This window comes from Nelumbo nucifera, chromosome 1 (assembly GCF_055504915.1).
Source record: "Nelumbo nucifera cultivar China Antique chromosome 1, China Antique-T2T, whole genome shotgun sequence".
NCBI classification, from domain to species: Eukaryota; Viridiplantae; Streptophyta; class Magnoliopsida; order Proteales; family Nelumbonaceae; genus Nelumbo; species Nelumbo nucifera.
Genome location: NC_142649.1, coordinates 89,161,503 through 89,186,462, shown reverse-complemented (window position 1 = coordinate 89,186,462; position 24,960 = coordinate 89,161,503). Strand labels below are relative to the sequence as shown.

At 42.3% G+C, this 24,960-nt stretch overlaps 1 pseudogene; it reads left to right on the top strand.

Annotated features, from left to right (window-relative positions):
• Window positions 1-3,563: 3,563 nt before the first annotated feature.
• Window positions 3,564-23,995, top strand: LOC104587961 (uncharacterized; annotated as a pseudogene).
• The last annotated feature ends 965 nt before the right edge of the window (window positions 23,996-24,960 follow it).

Genomic DNA, 24,960 nt, shown 5'->3' with positions numbered 1-24,960 from the left:
CGAGCTACTTTTCACCGAGCTGCTTTTCACCGAGCCGCCAGTAATGTGCCGAGGCGCTTCTACCCGAGGTAGGTCTTCATGGCCTACTAGGAGGTAAGTTGTTTGTAAGATGTCGGGCTGCCTGTGGAGTGGCCGGCTGCATGTGGCGAGCTACCTATAAGTGGCGAGCTGCCTGTAAGTGGTGAGTTGCCTGTAAGTGGTGAGCTGCCTGTAGGTGATGAGCTGCCTGTAAATGGCGAGCTGTCTGTAGATGATGAGCTATCTGTAGATGACGAGCTGCCTATAAGTGGCGAGCTGTTTGTAAGTGGCGAGCTACCTGTAGCTAGCTCGAGATGTCTAGTTGTCAAGAGGCTGCACTTAGTTGGCATGAGGTGCCAGGTGTCATAATTTCACTAGAGGGCCAAATCCGCCATCATCATTTTACCCCCACTCCCGAGCTGAGAGTATCTCGGCCAAGGGAGTAGGTTTCTCCTTTTGGCCCGTAAGTCGACGAGCTAGTAAGCGCTGATCTACTTTCTTAGGCTCTGGGAGTTGCCTGTAAGTGGCGAGCTGCCTTCTGCCTGTAAGGTGAGGAGGTCTCCGCCAGTTCAGTACTGTAGCCCTTAGGCTCTAGGGGAAACTTATAGTCCACTTTTGCCGATTTTGCCCATGCTGAAGAAGCGACTGGGTCTTAAGCAATATGTGGCCCGTAGGCTTTGGGAGCGACTCGTAATCCACTCTTCTTGACTTTAACCATGCCGAAGAGGCGATTAGGTCTTAAGCAATAATGTGGTCCGTAGGCTTTGGGAGCGACTCGTAGTCCACTCTTCTTGACTTTGCCCATGTTGAAGAGGCGACTGGGTCTTAAGCAGTAATGTGGTCCGTACGCTTTGGGAGTGACTTGTAGTCCACTCTTCTTGACTTTGCCCATGCCGAAGAGGCGACTGGGTCTTTAGCAGTATGTGGCCCGTAGGCTTCGGGAGCGACTCGTAGTCCACTTTTGCTGATTTTGCCCATGTTGAAGAAGCAACTAGGTTTTAAGCAGTAATGTGACCCGTAGACTTTGGGAGCGACTCATAGTCCACTCTTCTTGACTTTGCCCTTGCCGAAGAGGCAATTGGGTCTTAAGTGGTAATGTGGCTCGTAGGCTTTGGGAGCGACTTGTAGTCCACTCTTCTTGACTTTGCCCATGCTAAAGAGGCGACTGGGTCTTAAGCAGTATGTGGCCTGTAGGCTTCAGGAGCAACTTGTAGTCCACTTTTGCTGATTTTGCCCATGTTGAAGAAGCGACTGGGTTTTAAGCAGTAATGTGGCCCGTAGGCTTTGGGAGCGACTCGTAGTCCACTCTTCTTGACTTTGCCCATGCCGAAGAGGCGACTGAGTCTTAAGCAGTAATGTGGCTTGTAGGCTTTGGGAGCGACTCGTAGTCCACTCTTCTTGACTTTGCCCATGCCGAAGAGGCGACTGGGACTTATGTGGTGCCGAGGTCTCTGCCTGTGAGGTGCCGAGCTGACTAGGTGCCGAGCTACCTATGAGCTGTCGGGCTGACCGGGAGCCGAGCTACCTGTGAGGTGCCGGGCTGACCAGGTGTCGAGCTACCTGTGAGGTGCCGAGCTGACCAGGTGGGTGCCTTAGAGTTATGATTGCGCTGCATCAGCCTCGTAATGCCGGTCACCCACTCCTACAAGAAGCTACTAGGAGCTTGACCTTCAGGGGTAGCATTACTAACTTTAGGTCACCAGCTCATACGGGAGCCTTGGAAGGCTCGACCGGAAAGGGCGCCCATGTAGTCTGTTGGCCGCCAACTCCCGCGGAAGCCACGAGGAGCTCATCTTTGTAGGGGAGACCTCATGAAGAGGACTGACGAGGTTTTATCTAAATTGAAAGTAAAGTTGGTAGAGCTGCTTAGTCTTTTAGCTCCCTGCATAGTCTTTGAGTTCATAAAAAATGGAAACTATAAAGCAAGAGCTTCGGTTTCTAAAAAGTGAGGACTTAGCTTTCTGGGAGAAGAAGACTTAGTTTTTTGTAGGATGAGAACTTAACTTTTTGTAGCGTTTTCCCACAGACGGCACCAATTGATGTAACTGTTTCTAGTCACATACCAATTTTTTCATGATGTATCAATTTTTTGGCTAAGTACCTCGTCATTTGACCTGCTCCCAGGTGGCCTATGACTCAGAGGATGGTGGAGCTCCCTGGTGGCGAACTGCCTAGTAGTGAGCTACTTGGTGGCGAACTCCCTAGTGGTGAGCTCCCTTGTAGTGAGCCACCTTGATGAGCTGTTGAGTGCGCTACCTTGGTGGTGAGCTCCCTGGTGTAGTGCAACCCGACTGCCCTTTGCATGAGATGATCTGCTCCTCTTTGTAGATGGCGGGAGCCGAGGAACCTGTGAGAACTGAACCAGAGGACCCGGGGGTGTTTACCCAGCGGGGCCACTCCGATGGCTAAGTTAGCACTCTAATAGTAGAGAGCTTGAAGATGATATTAGAGAGCTAGAGAGCATGGGTTACCTCTATTTTTCATCCCCCTTTCCCTCTTGGGGGTCGGAGCTCTTATATAGCAGTTGTTATGGTCACACCATCCGGCAGTACAGTGCGGCACAGTCATAGGTAGCAGTACGCACAGCAAGCCGCACAGCAGCAGGCACCGCCTGGCAGCTCCGCACAGCAGCACACACCGCCGATAGCGCGCAACACGCACCGCACGACAGCACGCACCGCGCACACGCCCGGCACCGCACGACAGCGGCACCATGGCGCGCAGCACGCACCACCTGGCAGCAGCGCGCACCGCATGCACTGCACGGCAGCATGCACCGCGCACACGCCCGGCACCGCACGGCAGCGGCACCATGAGCCGCGCGCACGCACTACGCGGAAGCAGCACTGCGCCCACGCACCGCGCGACAGCGGCACCATGAGCCCCGCACGCACCCGACAGCAGCAGCAGAGTGGGGCCCACATGATAGCTCATAAGGGTGGGCCCACCCTTATCTGGACACGTCAAGCCAACTCGTCGCCAGCTTATCTTATCCCTTATCTTATCTTATCCTTATCTTATTTTATCTTCTTAAGTAAGAGTTATGAGTTTTAGTTTGAGTAGGAAATTAGGAGTTTTAGTTTGAGTTGGATTACCCTAGCCTAGCCGAATCCAACAAGGATTTCTCTTTTGTAATCTCCTATTTAAGGAGCTACGAATTGAAATAAAGGATTCAGTTTTCGCAGTCAAGAAAGAGAGTAAGGAGAGTACGGGTGATCTTTTGGACAAATCACCCATTAAGAGAGTTCTGGTGATCTCTTGGACAAATCACCCACGCGATTGCTGCAATAGGGTCTGCACGCAAGGGAAGGCGCAAGGGAAAGCAGAGCTATCGCACCGTGGGCCGACTCGTGACGGGATCCTACGCGCGGGACCATAACAATTTGGTATCAGAGCCAAACGTCACGGGCGATATGGAGCAACTATCAGTCAAGGTCAACGAACTGGAACATAGGCTAGCAGAAACCAGCATGGAGGTTCGTGAAGTCAGGGAAGACGTCCGGGAGATGTGACGCCTGCTGGAAGCATTCCTCCCCAGCAAAGAAATGAGTTCTGAGGGAATCGCCAACACCAACAGATGTCGTCTGGACTGGGTAGAGGCATTCAGCGAACAACAGATCGCTGCGCCTACATCCGCAGTTATTTCCAAGGATCAGCGCACGGAGGATGAAACTGTAAAGTCTCCTCCTTTGGCCGGGGACAATGTCACGAACATTATAGTAGAACCTGCAGAATGCGCTCTTTTGACGAAGACAGGTGGGCTTGGCGATGTTGCTGGGGCTTTACCGAAGGCCTTGGCTCGGCGTGGACATAGAGTTATGGTTGCGGCACCACAATATGGTAACTATGCAGAAATCCAAGAAACAGGAGTGCACAAGAGGTGTAAGGTGGAGGGGCAGGATATAGAGGTAACTTCCTCTCAAGCTTATATTGATGGCATGGATTTTGTGTTCATAGACAACCCTATGTTCCGCAATATTGAGAAAAATACATATGGGGGAGGCCGAGGGGATATTTTAAAGCACATGGTTCGCTTCTGTAAGGCTGCTCTTGAGGTTCTCTTCTGTAAGTATACCTGGTGCGTTCCTGTGATCCACAACAAAGCACACCGGGGCCGTGGTCCAGTACGCGATTTTTGTTAAGTGGATCTTCCACAAAACTACTTCAAACTATATGACTCAGGAGGTGGGGAACACTTCAATGTCCTTGCGGCTGGACTGAGTGCAACAAATCGTGTAGTCACTGTAAGCCATGGTTACGCCTGGGAGTTGGAAACTAAAGAAGGTGGCTGGGGTCTGCATCAAATAATCCAGCTTTATGCATTGAGATACGGGGCAGTCCCTGTTGTTCATACTATTGGTGGACTGAGAAATAGTGTGCAGCCGTTTGATCCATTCGTAGAGTCCCAAGCCATGTATCTAGAATACGAGCTTGAGGACAAGCTCGTAGTCCGGGAGGGGTGTAATGTTATGGTCACACCATCTGGTAGCGCACTGCGGCGCAGTCATAGGCAGCAGCATGCACAGCAGCACGCATTGTCTGGCAGCACGCACCGCCGATAGTGCGCAGCATGCACCGCACGACAGCATGCACCGTGCACACGCCCAGCACCGCACGGCAGCGGCACCATGGCGTGCAGCATGCACCGCCAGGCAGCAGCGTGCACCACACGCACTGCACGGCAGCACGCACCGCGCACACGCCCGGCACCGCACGACAGCGGCACCATGAGCCGCGTGCACGCACTGCGCGACAGCCGCACTGCACGCACGCACCGCGCGACAGCGGCACCATGAGCCCCGCGCATGCACCCGTCAGCAGCAGCAGAGTGGGGCCCACACGATAGCTCATAAGGGTGGGCCCACCCTTATCTGGATACGTCAAGCCAACTCGCCGCCAGCTTATCTTATCTCGTATCTTATCTTATCCTTATCTTATTTTATCTTCTTAAGTAAGAGTTATGAGTTTTAGTTTGAGTAGGAAATTAGGAGTTTTAGTTTGAGTTGGATTACCCTAACCTACACAAATCCAACAAGGAATTCTCTTCTGTAATCTCCTATTTAAGGAGCTACGAATTGAAATAAAGGATTCAGTTTTCGCAGTCAAGAAAGAGAGTAAGGAGAGTTCGGGTGATCTTTTGGACAAATCACCCATTAGGAGAGTTCGGGTGATCTCTTGGATAAATCACCCACGCGATTGCCGCAATAGGGTCTGCACTCAAGGGAAGGCGCAAGGGAAAGTAGAGCTTTCGCATCGTGGGCCGACCTGTGACGGGATCCTATGCGCGGGACCATAACAGTAGTGTCCTGACAGATCTGGCGTAACCGCCTTTGATTCTCTACTGCAACTATTACTTCCCAGGGCTGAGCTGGTGGGCGCAGGTTACCGTTGCAGAGTACTGCCCTGACAGACAAGGGACACCTCTCAGGGTTGGCAAGCACAATGCTGCCTGGTGAGAGACGTGGGCACAGGTCTCCAGATTTGGTAGGTATGGTTGTCAGGTAGGAAATCTTCTTGTGATATGCCGAGCTGCTCTGCAACGAGCTACCTTGCACCGAGCTACTTTTCACCGAGCTGCTTTTCACTGAGCCACCGGTAATGTGCCGAGGTGCTTCTACCCAAGGCTGGTCTTCCTGGCCTACTAGGAGGCAAACTGTTCGTAAGATGCCGGGCTGCTTGTAAGTGGTGAGCTGCTTGTAGGTGACGAGCTGCCTGTAAATGGCGAGCTGTCTGTAGATGACGAGCTGGCTGTAAGTGGCGAGCTGTCTGTAAGTGGCGAGCTGCATGTAGCTAGCTCGAGCTATCTAATTGTCAAGAGGTTGCACTTAGTTGGCATGAGGTGCTAGGTGTCATAATTTCACTAGAGGGCCAAATTTGCCCTCATCAGCAACCTTGTCCAATTGGCGAGTAGAATGATTATGCTCTTTGTACATGGTCCTTAGACTATCCAAGATATCCTTGGACACTTCGATCTGATCGAATTGTCTTTGTATTAGATTGTCGAGGGAGGCTATGATGTATCGGATTGTCTTTGTATCAAATTGTCAAGGGAGACTACAGTGTATGTCTCTAGAAATGTGGGAAATCACATACAATGCATAATGTTTCAACTGCATAACCCCACCACCTTCTGTGAATGGTCATATCCATTCATCTTATGAGCTTTCCCTTTGGCCTCAGTCAGATAAGGTTCATTGTCATTTTAGGTTAAACCTTTCTGTCCAATAAGTGCTTACCCATCATATTCGTGAACACCAAGGTACCGTGAGAGAGTTCCATTTTAGGATAGGCCCCTCCCACACCGGTCTATGATGCCCTTATCATCTTATGAAACAATCAAAAAGACTCACTAGCAAATGGATAGCCCAATTTTATGGTGCATCTTCTCATTACTAATAAGCCCATCTTCATGCTAATGGTGGAAGGCCTTTAGAGAGTTCATCATATGAATCTCCCTATCACATGCAATTATATATAACTGGAGGGAACAATAAATTACACCCTAGTTCTGATTTAGGTCAAACCAAAGTGGCTCCCACTAACTTTCTTAAAATCAGAATCAGATGGGCTCTAAAGGGGTTAGGGTACCATACAGTTCCTCTCAGGGAAGAAGCTGAAGTGGAGTACATCAAGAAGGGAGAACATCCAATGATCTTAAGGACACCATGGCAATGATGTGCATTCAGCCATAGTGGGCGAAGAGCCACAATAGAATGAACATGGGCCAAGTGCTTCTGGCCCATGTACGTAGCACATCACACATCATACATCATACATCACACGAATGAAATAATCACACAATTGATCCAATCGATTATATCAACTATAAAACCCTTAATTAAGTTAAATCAATATCAGTCCAATAAATGCATTGTTATTTAATGAAAAATCAAATATTAGTTAATAACTTATAAAAATTTTAAGATACATATCATGTGCAAATTTATAAATTTTAAGTATTAAAATAATTACTCTATTATTAGTGTTTTATTTATATGAATTTCTTGATATTAGAAATCATTTTTTGATATAAAGGTAGATTTGATAATTTATTTAGGGGTTCTAAGAGATAAGGGCAACTTTTGAGCCCTAATATCAATAAAAATAATCTTTTTAATATAATTTCTACCATAACTTATCTTTTTTGAAAAAATATCCAATAAGGGCAGATACTGTTCACCTCCTTCCTCCTCCTAAACTACCGAACAAATCTCCCCCCACCTCCGGTCTCTCTTTCCTTTCTCCTTCTTCTTCTTCTTCTTCTTCTTCTTCTTCTTCTTCTTCTTCTTCTTCATCTGAGTTGTTCCAAATTCAGAGCATATTCTCATTGTTTACAATTAGACCTGTTCATGGGCCGGGTGGCCCGACGGGCCGGCCCGGCCTAGCCCGACCCCCAGACGGGCTTGAACAGGCTTTTTGGCTTGCGCGCTTAACCTCGGGCCAAAAAGCCTGGCCCGGATAAAATTCAAGCCGAGCTCGGGCTTTGCCAAAATAGCCTAGCTCGAGCCCGGCCCGGCCCGACCTATAGTTAAACCTAAGTAAACCCGACCCGACCTATAGTTAAACCTAAGTAAAAACCCTATGTGATGTCCATTTGAATAAATTTTTTGATTTGAGAATGTTGTTGATTCACTTGTAGGCCCATTGTTCATTTAAATAAGGGAAAAAACATCTAAATTAAAATAGAAAATGTCCATTTGAATAGGGAAAAATTTGAATTTCTTTTATTAGGTTGGGCTTTGGGCTTGGGCTCGGGCTCGGGCCTAATATTTTTCTGTTATTAAAGAGTCAAAGCCCGGCCCGAGCCCGGCCCGGCCCGACCCATGAACATATCTATTTACAATAGAGCAAATCAGAGAGGGAGAGGTAAGGTGATTTCTCATGGTGATTTCTTCCTCTCTGCTCTGCTCTGTTGTGAACAATGCTTAGGACCCAAACGGTGAAGTGTTGTTAAGAGGCGAGTTTCATTAATTTTGAAAGCTGAAGACATTAAACTACATGGCGACCCTAATTGTTAGTGGAGGGTCCCAGAATGCAAGTTCGAGAACTAGTGTGGGACTGTAGAACTCAACAAAACACATACCTCGTTCCCAGTCGTGGGAAAACCCCAATTCCTCCTCTCTCATGCTCAATGCAACCGGAACCCGTAGTGGACTTGCAGTTGAGCAAGCACTCGATGCCCAGATTAGTTCTAACTTCTGATCATCATTCCGACACAGGCTCGGTTTGACGCTGGAAGTTCCTGCCAACACAGTTCAATTCAATCTCTTATTCTCAAAGGTTCAATTTTATCTTTGAATTTTCCTTTTCTACTTTTTATACATCGACAATGAAAAGGTCTATGTTTTATCTGTAATCCATCTTGGCTTTCATGTAAGGGTATTCAAATTCAAGTTCTGATGCTAATACAAGTCAAAATTGTTCTCCATGACTCAATCTTTATCTTTGCATTTATTGAAGATTCAGCAGGTCTTATGCATGTAGTGTCAAAGGCCCAACAATCGTTTCTGCAGTTCATTACCATCCCTTCATCTATGCTCGATTGAACAAGTGTCTCAAGGTTCGATGGTTTCGTAGGAGGAAGGAGATGAATTGCCCTTATTTGATATTTTTTCAAAAAAAGTAACTTGTTTTGGAAATTATATTAAAAATGTTACTTTTATTGATATTAGGGCTCAAAAGTTGTCTTTGTCCGCTAGAACCCCATTTATTTATTCTATTAGTTTATAAAATACAAATTTTAAACATTATCCTTTTTAATTTTTAGTTAGAGTTATTGGATATAAACATATGTTATTTATTTAGATTCTATGTGAAATGTAGACATTGAAATTAATAAAAATTAATTTATTTCATTTATTAGTATAAAATGAAAGTACCAACTACCCTTATTGTGGCTTATCAGGATGCCGATTGGATACATCTCCAATCATGTCATATCCGGTATCGGTATTGTTCAGTAGTGATATGATATGCCTAATATTGTATGTATATTTTAAACCTTGCTTCAACCAATGTTGTTTTAACATTTAGCATCTCCCATATATATTTCATAGTCGTTCACTTCAGCTCCTCCTCTATTGGCTTTCCAATCCTCTCAAAAAATTTTCCTTATTTATTTATTTATTTTTAAATTTAAAAAATACAATCCCACAATTTCATAAATAGATCTTTTTTGTATTTTAGTATTTTTTTGAGTAAAATTTCAGAGATAGATCCAACGTGAAAGCATACATGATACATTGTGTACCATCGTTTCCTTTTAGTTGGAAATAACTTTGGAATAGACCCACTTTTTCTAAAGAAGCATATACTTATCTTTTCCTTACAGAAAACAAGAATTGATATTTTCTCCTTAAAAAGAAAAAAAAAAGAAAATGAAATTGGTACTCCTAAGAAGCTAATCAATCCTTCCTCCTAACGTTTCTCCAATATCTCTTTTGGCATACTTGAAGGTTGTCAGCCAAACTGGACCTTAGTAAGGAGTTTATTTCTCTAAAAGCAACTCAATCAAAGGTTCAACCCCTCCCAAACTGGCCCTTAGTAGGATTTCTCTTCTCTGCCAATAAAAAGATATTAACTTCTGCTCTTCCTCTCATTCTTTTCCATCTCTCTTCAAAATTTTCTCCTTACAGTTTCAAAGACGGATCCAATGTAAAAGCATTGAGCATATATAGTAGCTTCCTTTTATTTGTAAATGCCTATAGAGCCTACTTTTACTTTTTCTAAGGAAACGATACTTGTCTTCACATTAAATTAAAGAAACCAATACTTTTCTTCATCTCCTTATTTGATAATCCTAAAGAAGCTAATAAATGTACATACGACCTTAGTGAACACCGGTTGTTCCCCCCCCCCCCCCCCCCCCCCCCCCCTCCCCATAGATTTTCATTTTTCTGTTAAATGTAAAAGCATTTGATTGATAGATATGTTTACCAATACAAAAAAAATATCAAATATAGTTTAGTTGTCATGGTATTCATTCATTCCCTTGTGAAGGTGCATGTGCAAGTTAGATAGGTAGAAGAATATTCTGTATCAATCAAAAGAAAATGTGACCTTGTGTGTGATACAATTAAGACTTGTTTTTGTAGCAAAGCAAAAAAAATTAAGGACTTGTTCTTTTGTCCGATAACATATTTATCAAAGTTCATTTGTCAGAAAATACTAGCTGGGCGCATATAAGACAAATTTACAAATGCAAATAGCAAATATGTACAGCATAAAAACATACAAAATATAAGAATTTGCACTCTATATATTTGCATTTATACTTTTTTCAAACTCAGTCTTATGGGCATATTGGTCCTACAACAGTTGGACAGTGATTTATACATCAGGTGAGAGAAGGGTAACACTTACCAGCTAGTAAAATGACCCAAAAAATTTACTCAAAGGAAAATATAATTTAGGTGAGCCCAATAATTCCCTATAAAAGAATGTAGTGAAGGTAGTCAACTTCCCCCTCTTACCAGCAGCGTGAAGAAAGATGAAGTTAAAATCCCATGGAAAACTGTGAATTATTCGTATATGTTTGGCATCGATACTGCAGATACAATGCTGATGTGTAGGTTGGAAGCACTATTTTCTAAAAAAAAATGGTGTCTTTTTTTTTTCTGTTTGGAAATGTTGTTGTCAGGTAGGATGTTTGTTAGAACAACAACAACACTTTCTGTTTGGTACCAATGCTCTATATTTGTTTTCAGCACTGGTACCCATTATAGGAAGTCCATGTCACTACCACATCATGTCCTCATTGACAGCAATGAGCTGCAATCTGAGAAAACGTCAAATTCGGCATTGCTCCAAACCATGCCTTCTTGATTTCTGATGAAGGAAGATTTGGCTCGACCTCATAATCACTCAACACGTGGCAAAGACGAACAACTCGGCACAACAGCACGCCCAAGGCATGAGCACCGAAGGAACCAGCAGTCCGAACTCCCTACTAGGAGCCCGAACTCCCTATTAGGAGCCCGAACTCCCTACTAAGAGCCCGAACTCCCTACAAGGAGCCCGAACTCTCCCTTAGGCCCCGAGCCTCACACAAGGCAATGACCCGAACTGGCCCGCCTCATGGCAGTTCGGGACACTCCCTTATCCGAACTCAAGACTTCACCTCGCTCACCACTCCAGCACTTCGCCTCCAGGATGCCGAGCTGAACAAACGTACCATACCTGACACTGAGGAGGTCTGTATCCAAGGGCGGCGCACCTGACTGACTTGGGATCTGATGCTTGACAGCTGCACTTCAACGGCCACCTGCCACCGTCATCGCCAGTCGCAGAGACGGCTCTGACAAAGAGAGCATTGGCGGTTCTGTCCAGCAGAGGGGATGACACCCGAACTGGCAGGGGCCCAGAGGTAATCATACCCGACCTGACAGAAGCTTAGAAGTGAGTGCACGAGGTGGTTATAAAAGGCTCCTTTCCCCCCAAGAACAAGGTATGTGAACTTTGCGCCATTTGGTTTTATCTTGCCTTTGAGAGAATTCTAACTTGAGCTTCGGAGCATTCATTCCGGGTTCCCCCCGGAGCTTCCTCATCTTCTCCGTTTTAGGCTCCCTATAGCCAAGGTCATTGACAGCTAGGACCAGTCGGATTGCGCACCATCAATTTCTAAGGCATGACTTGGAGCACTGTTTCTTTCTGATGTGGCACTGATGTGTCACCTGTTTTCTGGAGCAATGACATTGATGCCAAACAGACGTTTCATCACTGGTTGTGCCTCGATTTGCCAGCCAATCGGCAGTTTATTGCCTTCGCGGTGGGTGTGTACATAGATAACTTTTGCATGCATTTCTTGAGCAAGTTCATATCAGTGCCCCACAATGCCCCATAGCACATCCAGACATTGTATTTGGGAACATCTCCCAATGAAAGTCGGGATGTTCTATGGGGCATCGTGGGGCGCTGATGTGGACTCATCCCGACCTAGCAACTAGCACTCATCAAGGATGGGGGATACGTCCTAGGCACTTATAAAATTCCTTAAAGACACCTGATCACCAATAGGGAATCTCCTTTGTTCACTACAGATGGGTGGGGGTAGAGGTGTAAATCAGACCGTGCCGCCTACGGCCCAGTACAATGAGTTAGGTATTGCCAGGCTTGGGTTTCCAAACGCTTGCGTGTCGGCACAAAACAACACAACCGAATGGACATATATATAAATTTTATTATACTGTTTCATTTTATTATTACATATATAAACAATTGTATACATCAAAATTCATATAAAATAAAATTTTAATTTTTTTTCAATCTTTTATCTATTTTGTTAATTTATTTTTAAATTTCCATTATTTTTTTTCATTTTTTTTTAAATATATCTATCATGGCTTGGCCTAATCGTGGCGCCCACCCCAAGTCTCGGCCCGTGAACCAGCCCAGCTACAACTTGGCTCAGCCCACTTGGGTCCATGACTTGGGTCGTGCTTAGCTGGACATCTAAAATATCCCAAAGGTGGTAAGCACGGCCCAGCCCGCCCCGAAAGCTACACCGTACAACCCACCAAAAGTACAGGCCGTGCCATTCCGGCCCAACAATTCCCGATTTATACGCTCAACATTAGTAAAGTTTGGGCCAGTTTGTGGGCTTGGAGGGCGGCCCACATTTCCGCTATTAAACTGGATGTTTTACGGATACTTCCCAAATTTGCTTTTTAACACTACTCCATGATTCCTAGTTATACAACCAAAGCTACATAGGCCATCCGATATATCATAGTTTACTTTTTAGAATATTTAAACCTGGAGGCGTCCATTTGATCCACTTCAATACTTTTTCCTCCGATGGAAGCCTCTGTACCACTATCCTCATTGGCTTCAATGTACTCCAAGAAGTGGTTATGGGCTTTAACTACTAGGTCCTGGGGACTCATTGCAGTGTTCTTGAAAATCTTATCATTCCTATTTTTCCACAGGAATCAAAACATTTCTTTAATTAATTTGTTGTGTTGTTTCTATGTTGTGATTGCACTATTGCACCTTGGGTTTATTTTTGGTGATTGAGGGTAATTGATCAATTTTTTTTTCTTTTGAAAGTCTGTCTTTGTTATTTTAAATGCATTAACCAGTGTCATTTGTGTATCTTTATTCTTTAATTAATTTGTAATACCTGTATAATAAATCGGACGACAAGAAACTGGGTCACATGGCAAAACGGGTCGGAAGGTGAAGAAAATTAATGGCCTAAAATTTCCAAAGAATGTTACATTTTGTTTATTATTTTGGACGCTAAGACTATTTTGGTTTGATAAAAAATAGAAGAAACATGAAGTTAACAATTGCTAAGGCTGTGTTTAGTTGCAGTGCATTTTTATTTGCACTAGTATAAATGCGTGGGAGTATAAATGAAAAAAATGTAAATTTTCGTTTAATTTTGTTTTGTATTTCATTTTATATGGCTTTATGTCTTAATTTACTTCATTTATAAAGCAATCAAATAAAATAATTTAAGATTTGAAACAAAAATAAGTGAGAATTGCATTCAAATTATTTGTATTGTCATAGTTTTGCATTAGTGCAAATTTATTTGTATTACAATCAAAACAGCCTAAGACTCAGTTTGAAAGGAATACAAATACAAATATGTACAGTGCAAAATCTTGTATTTTGCATGGTTTTTAAAACCGACCCAGAGACCGAACTGGTCAGGGGTTCGGTTACCGGGTTGAATGGTCCGATCATTCAAATCGAATGATCAGTCCATTCTAACAAAAAAAAGATTAAAAAATAAAAAACAGTCAAAACCGTTCGAATGGTTTAAACGACTAACTGCCCGATTCAACGGTTTGCTAATCAAAATCAATAACTTTTAGAGAAAATCCAATTTTGAGAGAAAACGGAACTGATCAACTGACCGTTCCTGGTTTTTCCTGTCCGGTCAATCTTTTGTGAATGTTAATAAGCACATATTTGTATTTGCTTATACACCAGTACAACCAAGAAAGTCGTTATGATAGAAATATGCCCAAAAATTTTGGGGTATATAAGTATAGGTGAATTTAAGAGTAAAAAAAGAAATCGTGATCTAGTAGGGTTTTGAATCTTTCCAGGCAAATTCCCTGTTTACATAAAATTCACAATTATTTAATAAGTTTACCGTTTTCCGTAAATTCGGATTCAAAGTCTAATTAGGAGCCTTATAGCCCTCAAATATGCCTGCAATGGCCAATATGTGATCATCTTGATATGTAATTTATTTTCTCTTGAATCGTTTGTTGCACTAGTCGTACGTGTTTTCATTATTAACTCACGATTTCTCATGCCTTGCCTATTATTTCTTTGTACATAACATAACAGAAGAAGATATGTCATCCACAAATATAATAGCATCAAGTCCTAACTCAACAGTGGAAGGTAAATGTCCATCATTTTTTCTTTCAGACTCAGTTTAGAATGAGTATAAATATATATGTATAGTATAAATAGATATAAAATAATATAAAATACAAAGTTTTGTACTTTACAAATTTGTATTGTATTCTTTCCAAATTGAGAATTAACTCATTTTGGAAAGAGTACAAATACAAATATGTATAATATAAATACATACAAAATAATATAAAATATGATGATGCGCATTTTGGCAGTTCCCCGGTTGGCAGGTGACTCGGATGTCTAGCTGAATAATTCCTACCTGGAATGTGGCTGGGATGTCTAGCTGAATGGTTCCTACCTAGAAGGTGGCTCTGATGCCTAACTGAGTGTTGACAAGCTGGAGATGTGGCTCTGATGCGACATGCAAGCACACAGTGTAAGAGTGCCTGAGTTGCTTTACTCGGGGTGGGCACTCCAATGCTTAAGTTAGCGAACCAGAGTGTTTAAGATAGCTAAATGTGAGAGAGTTGGAGAGATGCGAGAACTAAATTGCGCATCTACCTAGGTCTCAGGGGTTGATGCCCTTATATAGTTGGGCTGCCGTGGGTCTCGCGAAACGCTCCCGGAATCCTCGACCCACAACATAGAGGTCCGTTCTGCTTTGGAAGGAGGATAGCGTGCCGGTTAATAAGGCTTACTGTTTCCCTCCGATTCAGGCGGGATGAGGATAAGGCCTACGGTTACGCGGCATGATCCCGAAAGGTTCGGAGACAACTGGCAAGCTTCTAGAAAGGTATGTCGCCAGGTTGGCGATAGAGGCAGATTGCTAGGTCGGCGACAGAGGCAGGTCGCCAGGTCAACGACAGAGGTAGTTCGCCAGGTCGGCAATAGAAGTAGATTGCCAGGTTGACGGCAGATGCAGGTCTCTAGGTCGGCGACAAAAGTAGGTTGCCAGGTCGGCAGTAAAAGCAGGTCTCCAAGTTGGCAACAGAAGTAGGTCATCAGGTCGGTTGAAGAGGTAGGTCACCAACTGGAACCCCATTTTGGCTAAGGCAAGTTGTCGCCTGGGTGATGCTGGGATGTAGTCCAGCTGTTCTGATATGCCGTGTGTCATGATATTAGTGGAGGGCCAAATCTACCCTCATCAATTGCCCCCCACTCCCAAGCTGAGATCAGTCCAGCAAAGGGAGTAGATTCGTGCTTCATCGTAGGTCCTTTGGCCTGTTACCAACATACTTTGAGGTCGGCTTAGGGGTTCTTGATGTTGAAAGCAGTTTGGCTTCCCCTTGCGATATGTGTGTCAATGTTGGAATTTAAATAGCGGTTCGGTGTCACGATAGCACTATGTCAGTCCTCTAAGGTGTTGGCCGTCTACTCCTACGACAAGCCACAAGGAGCTCAACCTATGGAGGCAGCTTTACTAACTGTAGGTTGCCAGCTAGCATGAGAACCTTGAAAGGCTCAACCCGCAAGGGCGATTGCTGTCCGTTGACCGCCGAATCCCGCGGGAGCCATAGAGGGCTCGACCTGTAGGGGTGACCTCACGAACAGAGCTGACAAGGTTGTCCAAGTTGATTATGTGTGTCACCAGGTCGGTGGAGGTAGGTCGCCATCTCGGCGGAAGAGGCAGATCGCTAGGTTGGTGTAGGTAGATCGCCAGGTCAGCGGAAGCAGGTCGCCAGTTCGGAGGCAGGTCGCCAAGTCGCCAGGTCATCGGAATTTTGACAGTTTAGTTTTGCTCTTAGCACCTCGGCCTACAGGCAGCTTGTCACCTCGGCAAGATTGACCTGCGAGGGCGACTCCACAATCAACTAGCCATCAACTCCCACGTAAAGCATGGAGGGCTCAATCTGCGGCGCGACCTCATAGTTTGTTGGCTATCAACTCCCACAGAAACCACAGAGGGCTTGACTTATGGTGTGGCCTCACATTCTGTTGGCCGCCAACTCTCGCAGAGAGCACATAGAGCTCGACATATGGGAGTGGCCTCACAGTTAGGGAGATTTTGTCTGGTCAAGACTGCGAGAACTCGTTTGGGCTAATCATTTTGTTTCTACCCCCTAGGGGGTTCTTTCGATCAAGCGCTGTTGTTGTTGCTTGAAGATGTTATTACTTGAGGCTCAGAGGATTGGGTGAGAACATAGCCTTTTGTAGCGCTTCCCACAGACGATGCCAATTGATGATGCACATTTTGGCAACTCCCTAGTTGGCAGGTGACTCGGATGCTTGGCTGAATAATTCCTACCTGGAATGTGGCTTTGATGCCTAGTTGAATTGTTCCTATCTGGAAGGTGGCTCTGACGCCTAACTAAGTGGTGACGAGCTGGAGAGATGGCTCTGTTGCCTAGTTGAATGGTGATGAGCTGGAGAGGTGGCTCTGATGCGACATGCAAGGACACAGTGTCAGAGTGTCTGGGTTGCTTTACCCGGGGTAGGCACTCCGATGTTTAAGTTAGCGAATCAGAGATTTTAAGATAGCTAAATGTGAGAGAGCTGGAGAGCTGCGAGAACTAAATTGTGAATCTACCTGGGTCTCAGGGGCTGATGCCCTTATATAGTTGGGCTTCCGTGGATCTCGCGAAACGTTTCCGGAATCCTCGGCCCACGACGTAGAGGTCTGTTCCACTTTGGAAGGAGGATAGTGTGCCAGTTAATAAGGCTTACCGTTTCCCTCTGATTCGGGCAGGATGAGGATAAGGCCTACGGCTACGCGGCGTGATCCTGAAAGGTTTGGAGACAACTGGCATGCTTCTAGAAAGGTAGGTTGCCAGGTTGGCAACAAATGCAGATTGCCAGGTCGGTGACAGAGGCAGGTCGCCAGGTCGGCGATAGAGGTAGGTCGCCAGGTTGGCAATAGAAGTAGATCGCCAGGTCGATGACAGAGGCAGGTCTCTAGGTTGGCGGAAAAAGTATGTTGCCAGGTCGGCAATAGAGTCAGGTCGCCAGCAGAAGTAGGTCACCAGGTCGGCGGTAGAGGTAGGTCGCCAGCTGGGATCCCATTTTGGCTAAGGCAAGTTGTCGCCTAGGTGATTCTGGGATGTAGTCCAGCTGTTCTGATTTTCCATGTGTCATGATGCTAGTGAAGGGCCAAATCTGGGCTCAATTTGAAAGGATATAAATACAAATATATAGTATAAATTAATAACGAAATATAAGGTTTTGCAGTGGTGTATATATATATATATATATATATAACCAATTAATGCCTAATCGGTCTCATTCTCTCCCATTAATATTTCTTGAGTGAAAGCTTAATGAGAAATTAATGATACAAAGAGAGAGCTTTATTATTTATATAGGGATAATTAATGATCAGATTTCCAACAGCTTCGTGCTTACAGACCGCATGATGGTTGAACAGTGAGGGTTAGTGCACCATCCATCTTAATTATATTGATTTAAATGAAAGTTTGGTTGGATCTGACAGATGATCTCCAGGAGGACTATGTAAAGTATCTGCCCCTATACAAGGCTGTGGATGGTGGTGACTGGGAGAGTGCGGAAAGATTCCTTGGTGTCCATCCGGATGCAGTGAGAGCCAAGATCACATCTTTAGGGCAGACTGCTCTGCATGTTGCGACTTTGAACGGCAATGTTGTAATGGTGGAGAAGCTGGTACAGTTGATGTCTAAAGATGATTTGGAGCTGACGGACAACCTAAACCTCACAGCCCTAGCCATTGCTGCAATTAGTGGAACCACAAAGATTGCGGAGGCCATGGTGGCAATGAATGAAGGTTTGGGGTGTATACGAGATGTGAATGGTTATATCCCGGTTGTTACGGCTGCTTACAATGGCAGAAATGAAATGGTGCACTTCCTTTACTCAGTTACACCAATGGCAGAATTTAATCCTGACACAAGCGGTAGTAATGGAGCCGCTCTTCTTGTTGAAGCAATTTCTGCTGAGATCTATGGTGAGAACACATGTACATGTAAATAAGCTATTTATATTTTAGGTTAAGTGTATATACATGTACATGTAATATTTAAGCTAATTAATTATATTCTTGTTGAAGCACTTCCTTTTGTTTGTTTTCTTCCAAAGATGTTGCTCTGAATCTACTCCAGCATTACCCACGGTTAGCTATTACTAAAGATACATTTGGCAACACAGCACTGACTGTACTGGTTCGAACGCTTTCAGCATTTCCAAGTGGAAGTCGCCATGGTATTTGGAAACAATGGGTCTACGCAAGTAGGTGCGTCCATTTCTTCTTTTATTTGCTCGCACTTATTCATTTGAGTGCAAGAATGATTTTCTTTTCTTTCTTTTTCTTTTTTTTTGTGAAGCTAAAAAAATAATTGTTTATTAAAAAAGAAAAGAAAAGAGCTATATAAGGAAGGTCAGCTGTACATTAAAAAAAGAGAGAAAAAAAATGGGATTATAGGCAACTTTTGGGTCTTATTATCAACATAAATAATCTTTTTAACATAATTTCTAGAATAGGGCATATTGTTTTAAAAAATATCAAAAAAAGGGTAAAAATACTGTTCATCTCCTTCCTCTTTCAGACCACCGAACAAATCTTCCCACCTCCGGTCTCTATCTTTCTCTTTTCTCCTCCTCCTCCTCCTCCTCTTCTTCTTCTTCTTATTCTTCTTGTTCTTCTTCTCTACATCTGAGTTTGGAGCAGAGCTGCTATTAGTTCTTCTTCTAAAACAGTTAGAAGAACACATGAAACACCATACCAAGTACATGAATGGCAGTTTGGTTCTAGCTACTAAGCCTGTTAGAGGCATCTGAAGCAGTTCTGAACGCCATTAAAGCCTAAAATTGGGATTGCAAGAGGACTACGAGTATGTTAAATGGAGAAGCGAGATGCATAGAACGAAATACAAAAATGCAAGAATGGGCTTCCCCATTTTTGCTTGCAGCAAGCCAACAACTACAAGGATGAAAAAAAATAGAGATCTATGATCAGTATTTATTAATCTTGAGAGAGATTTGTTTGATAGTTTGGAGGAGGAAGATGATGAACAATGTTTTTACCCTAATTTAATATATTTTTTAAAAATTTAACATATTTTAGAAATTATATTAAAAGGATTATTTTTATTGATATTAGGACCCAATTGTTGCCCATATCAACTATAACCCCCAAAAAAATCAATACAAAGAAACAAGTTTTGCTTTGGTCAGGACAAGCCAATGCCCACAACATCCCAACAGCCCCTTGCAACCATGCATTGGGAATATTTTTCCATGAAATAAAACATGCAAATGCAAAAATATTCCCAATGCAAGACTGTAAAGATTGTTGAAACGAGTTTTGCCCTGACTTAAGACAATCTCCAAAGAAACGCCCAAGCTTCCCCACCAAAAACATGGCTCAAACCAATCTCACCCACACCAATCTGAAACTCTAAAAACAGAAGGCCCAACACTAGAGGAGCACCAGTACACTACCAGGGCCCAGCCGCAGATCACTGTGATTCTCTACCCGTACGGCCCTACTCCCTCTTCCCCTTATAGGAGATCTTTGGGATCATTTGTTAACGGCTGAAGCTGAAATTGCTGAACTGAAAAAATATATTGCTTTGTTTTCTAGGTGTTAAAATAATGTAATAATAAAATTTTAAAGGGTATAATGAATATCCAATTTCAGCTTCAGCCAATTAAGGAGCCCCATAATCTTTCGTTGTTTTTTTCTCTAACAAGAAAAAGAGCAAACTTTTATACAAGAAACCCTAATCCTACCTATAAAAGAAATCTTTTATAAGTAAAACCCTCTTTAACCTAAAGAGAAACCACACCAACCGCTAGATTAAAAATAATCTTGTGGTTGAAAAATAAGGCACAACCCCAACAGGTAGAAATTCCAAAACAAGTCTATGTTTTAGGTTAGTGGTCACAATCTAGACAAATAATGACCCTCTCTCTCATGTTTGGATTTGTTAGTCTTTTGGTGATAGGATATCAACAAAGCAAAATCTTGTGAACATTCTCCAAGCTTGAGAATCCAACTGTACATTGAGATCATCTCTCCATGAATTTAAGATACATGTAAGGGAGATATTCCTACTGAGCAATTGGATTCCATGTCCTCTATGTTTTTCCATGTTTAGGAGGGCTTCTATGGTGATTGAGCTGCATTGACTGAGCCACTTTTGACAAGCTAACTATGATAGCTTCATTAGAAAGCTGATTTTTCAACTCATGTAAGCCTTTTTTCGACTTTCTAGATTTTTATCAAACAAGGCTTGTCGACTTTTCAGGTTTCTTGGCTCATGCACACCATTAGTCATTGCATGAAAGCCCTCCCAAAAGGGCAATGAGCTTGTATGGAATGCTTTAGGGCCCAGCTTTTAGTGAGAAAACCTTGGAAGTTGGCCATGATGACTTAATCCTTTGAACACTGCTACAGCTATCGGGGCCATCAGTCAGGTATTGGTTCTTATGGAAAGGTTGAATTTAGGTTTTATGAAAAACACTTGTCTCCTGCCCCATTGCAACACATGCATCCAACTAAAGACATTCTAGACAATAAATTTAAGGTTTAGGGGTTTAATTTGGGGATTTAAGCTTTAGGGTATAAGGGTTTAGAATTTAGATTTTGGGGTTTATAGTTTAGGGATTTAGCTTGAGGGTCAAAGGGTTTAGACTTTGGGTTAAAAGTTTAGGGTTAGGGTTTTCAAGGTTTAAGGGTCTGAAGTTTAGATTTTAGAGTTCAGGGCTTAGGTTTAACAATTCTTCTCATATATATATATATAGTACTAAGGTCTCGTTTGGATCATGGGAACAGGGGTCTGGAATCAGAATTGGAATGGGCTATTCCTGTTTGATTGAGTGGAATCGGAATCTTATTCCCATTCCTACTAGAATGGCATTCCCCCATTCCTGCTGAATTCCAGTTCTCGTTCTCATTCCTATTCTCGTTCATATTCTTGTCTGAACCAAACAAACTATGAAAATAGATTATTCTGATTTCCATTCCAACTGTAAAGCAAACAAATCCTAAGATATATATATATATATGTAGCATAGCAAATACATGTATATTGTTAGATCAGCTTACATGTAATATTAATATGAGATGGATCATTATAGCGTTCTTTATTTGTGTAACTGATTAGTTTTTGACCCAGCTGGTCTGCTAGAGAGGATCTATGATCACCCAACTGCAAATCGTTTTAGTCCAAACAAGGGAGAGGCAGCGTAGCAAATCTTGTGGGATACTTTGAAGAGAGATCTCTCTCGATCATTTGAACTTGATCTCTGTTGTCCGTTCTGTCTGTTCCTTCAATGAAAAGCTACATCTAAGGAACAGACAGAACGAACAACAGAGATCAAGTTCAAATGATGGAGACAGGCTCTCTCTCTCTTCAAAGTATCCCACAAAATTTGCTACGCTACCTCTCCCTTGTTTGGACTAAAACGAGTTGTAGTTGGATGATCATAGATTCTCTTTAGCAGACCAGCTGGGTCAAAAACCAATCAGTTATGCAATTAAAGAGCATTATAATGATCCATCTCATCTTAATACTACATGTATATATATTGATGTAGCAAAGTTCCCTATAAAAGGTAGGGGAAAAAAAGAACTCTACAAACAAAAGCCCAAATCAGTTAATAAAAATTATCAAATGATGCAGACTTCTGGCATGACCAATGTTAATTACGTACCTTTTAGAAGACACCCACCATTATCAGTTGGAGGTTTATGATTCTTGAAAATTGAAATACATATACGGTACAGGTGGGCAAGTTATCTTGGCTACTTTCAACTTTTTATCATAAGTAAAAAAAAAAATCAATCTCTTAGCTAGATTAATATCGTTAGATAAGTCATGATCTTTTTTTTTTTCTGATTATTTTATTAACCACCCAGGAATTCAGCAAATGTACCAAAAGAAGCTGGTAAATTTTCAAGTGATTGAAATACTCAAAGTCATTTGTTCTGAAGTTCAGAAATTGGATGAAGCGGAACTTCAAGAAGCAGGAGTGTACTTCGCATTGATTACAGCTACCGAATTTGGGATTGTTGAGTTTGTTGATAGAATTTTTAGGTCCCATTCCCATTTAACAATCCTTAATCTTGGTCGACCCATATTTTCGGCTGCAACTGTACATCGACAACATAAAGTATTTAACCTCATATATGGGATGGGTGCAAAAAAGGGTCACATCCTAATATTTGATAATGATGGCAACACCATGTTACATTTAGCTGCACTATTATCACCTTCATCACAGCTTAATAGAGTCTCCGGAGCAGCTTTGCAGATGCAACGAGAGCTTCAATGGTTTAAGGTCAGCTCTTCTTCATTAATTCTGGATGATGAACAATTTCAATTTAGTTATTGCATGACACTAGTTAGTATGCTATCAGCTCACAAACCACTTTTGCTACTGTGTGGTTTTAGCACTAGGCTAAGACAACAAAATAAAAGCCTTAGATCGATGTATCTCTGTAGAGTGTAGCCTTACCTTGAATTAGATGAACAAATTCAAACCAAACCAAACGGTTTTGGTGCATTTTTTAATACATGGGAAACTTTTGACCATTCTTTAATTCTATTGCGCTTAACCCAATTAGAAAGCCCAAATAGCAATCCTAAAAATTGAAACTTAAAACTTTTTTATTATAAAATAAAAGAATTATATATATATATATATATATTCATTTATAATGTTGTACTTTCGGTTTAGATATATTATATAATATTTATGTATCATTTATTTATATAATTATGTTGTATATTTAAAGATTTATATATATAATTTCGGTTTATGGTTTACAGTTTGGTTCGATTTATAAAGTCCAAAAAACCAAACCAAAACCACAAACCATAATTCAAAAAAATATAAAATCGAACCAAACTATTTTTAGGTGAAGGCTCAACCTTACAACAAATTTGATTTGGTTTTGTGGTTTGAACCAAACAATGAACACCCCAAGAAGTGACGTTATGGTGGAGCCACGGCTGTACATCAAAGGCTAAGGTTCTTCGTTTTAGCCCTGCACTAAAACCATGCCCTGGTAGAAGTGAACTCATCAACTCGTGATATCATATCTCTCTAAAACTCTTCAAAACTGTCAAATGAAACAGGAGGTGGAGAAGGTCGTACCACCCAGGTTCAGAGAATGCCAAAACAAACAAGGCAAAACACCTCAAGCTTTGTTTACTGAACAGCACAAGGACTTGGTCAAGGAAGGGGAGACATGGATGAAGGACACAGCGACATCATGTGCAGTTGTGGCAACTCTGATTGCAACAATTATGTTTACAGCAGCGTTCACTGTGCCAGGGGAAATAATAGTGATACAGGCATTCCTATTTTCCTACACACCAAAGCTTTCATGATTTTTATTATCTCAGATGCATTCTCGCTCTTTTCTTCTTCTACCTCGGTGTTGATGTTCCTAGCAATCCTCACATCACCGTATGCAGAAGAAGATTTCCTAGTATCATTGCCCAAGAGATTGATAATCGGTCTTGCCACCCTATTCTTCTCAGTAGCAACTATGATGATAGCCTTTGGTGCAACACTTTTCATTGTTCTTCATCATCGAGCTCAACGGACAGCTATTCCGATAACTTTGCTTGGTAGTGTCCCAGTTGCCTTGTTTGTATTACTGCAGTTTCCCCTTCATGTTGACATGGTATTCTCTACATACGGATCTGGCATTTTCGGTCCAGGAAAGTGATAGGCCAAGCTGTGTTTGTGTGTATTTGAGAGAGAGAGAGAAGAGATTGCGTATTTACTATAAAATGCGTTCATTAACTAGGTTTTTTTGGTATGTTAATTAATATTGTTGTTTTAGATTTGTGAATTTGAAGCTTGGGATTGACGAGAATTGGTTAAATCTGGATTATTCCAATACTGAACTATTTTCTGATCAGATTGATATTAAGAGAGAGAGAGAGAGATAAAGTATATGGGTGTCCTTAATTACTGACATTTCAACAAAGTAACATAGTTTTTTATGAGGAAGTACAAGGTATTATTGCTTGCTATTCTTGATATCAAGTGTCCAATTTAAAGGATGAATCTAAAGTTTGACAATGGGAGGGTTTATAATTTTGCAAAGCCTTTGTGTAATTAAAGTCATCTATATAAGCATCTCATACCATCAATATATTCCCATTATGTTGCAAATGGCTTAGGGGGCCATTTAGGAGGGTTTAACTTTATATGCAACTGTTTTATTAAGTCAACTACTTTGAAGAAGCTCATCCACTTTGGCTGTTTGGGAAAACAGACTAGGCTAGTTGCTCGAGAGCTACCTCTGCATTACACTTTACCCCGCTCACTCTCTTAATTTCATTTTTTTTTTTGCTAAAACAATATTGACTGTAAATATCTTTTAAACCGACTTCTATAGTAGGAAGTTCAGAAACAGTCTGAGCTGGTTTTTCTAAATCTATATTATATATAAAAGTGTGGATGCAGTGTGAAAATTTTTTGGACTAAAATGACCCTCTATTTCTTTGGCCGAGAAAGGGTATAATAGTTATTTTATTATAACTTTAATGCTAGTTTAGGTGGCTACTAAAATGGCCATATTTGTGTATTTAATCCATCTCTAATTGTAAGGGTTGAAAATGTAACTTCAATTTTTATTTTCAACCTCATTTAATTCCCTCTCATTAAATCTTATACTTAAGTTAT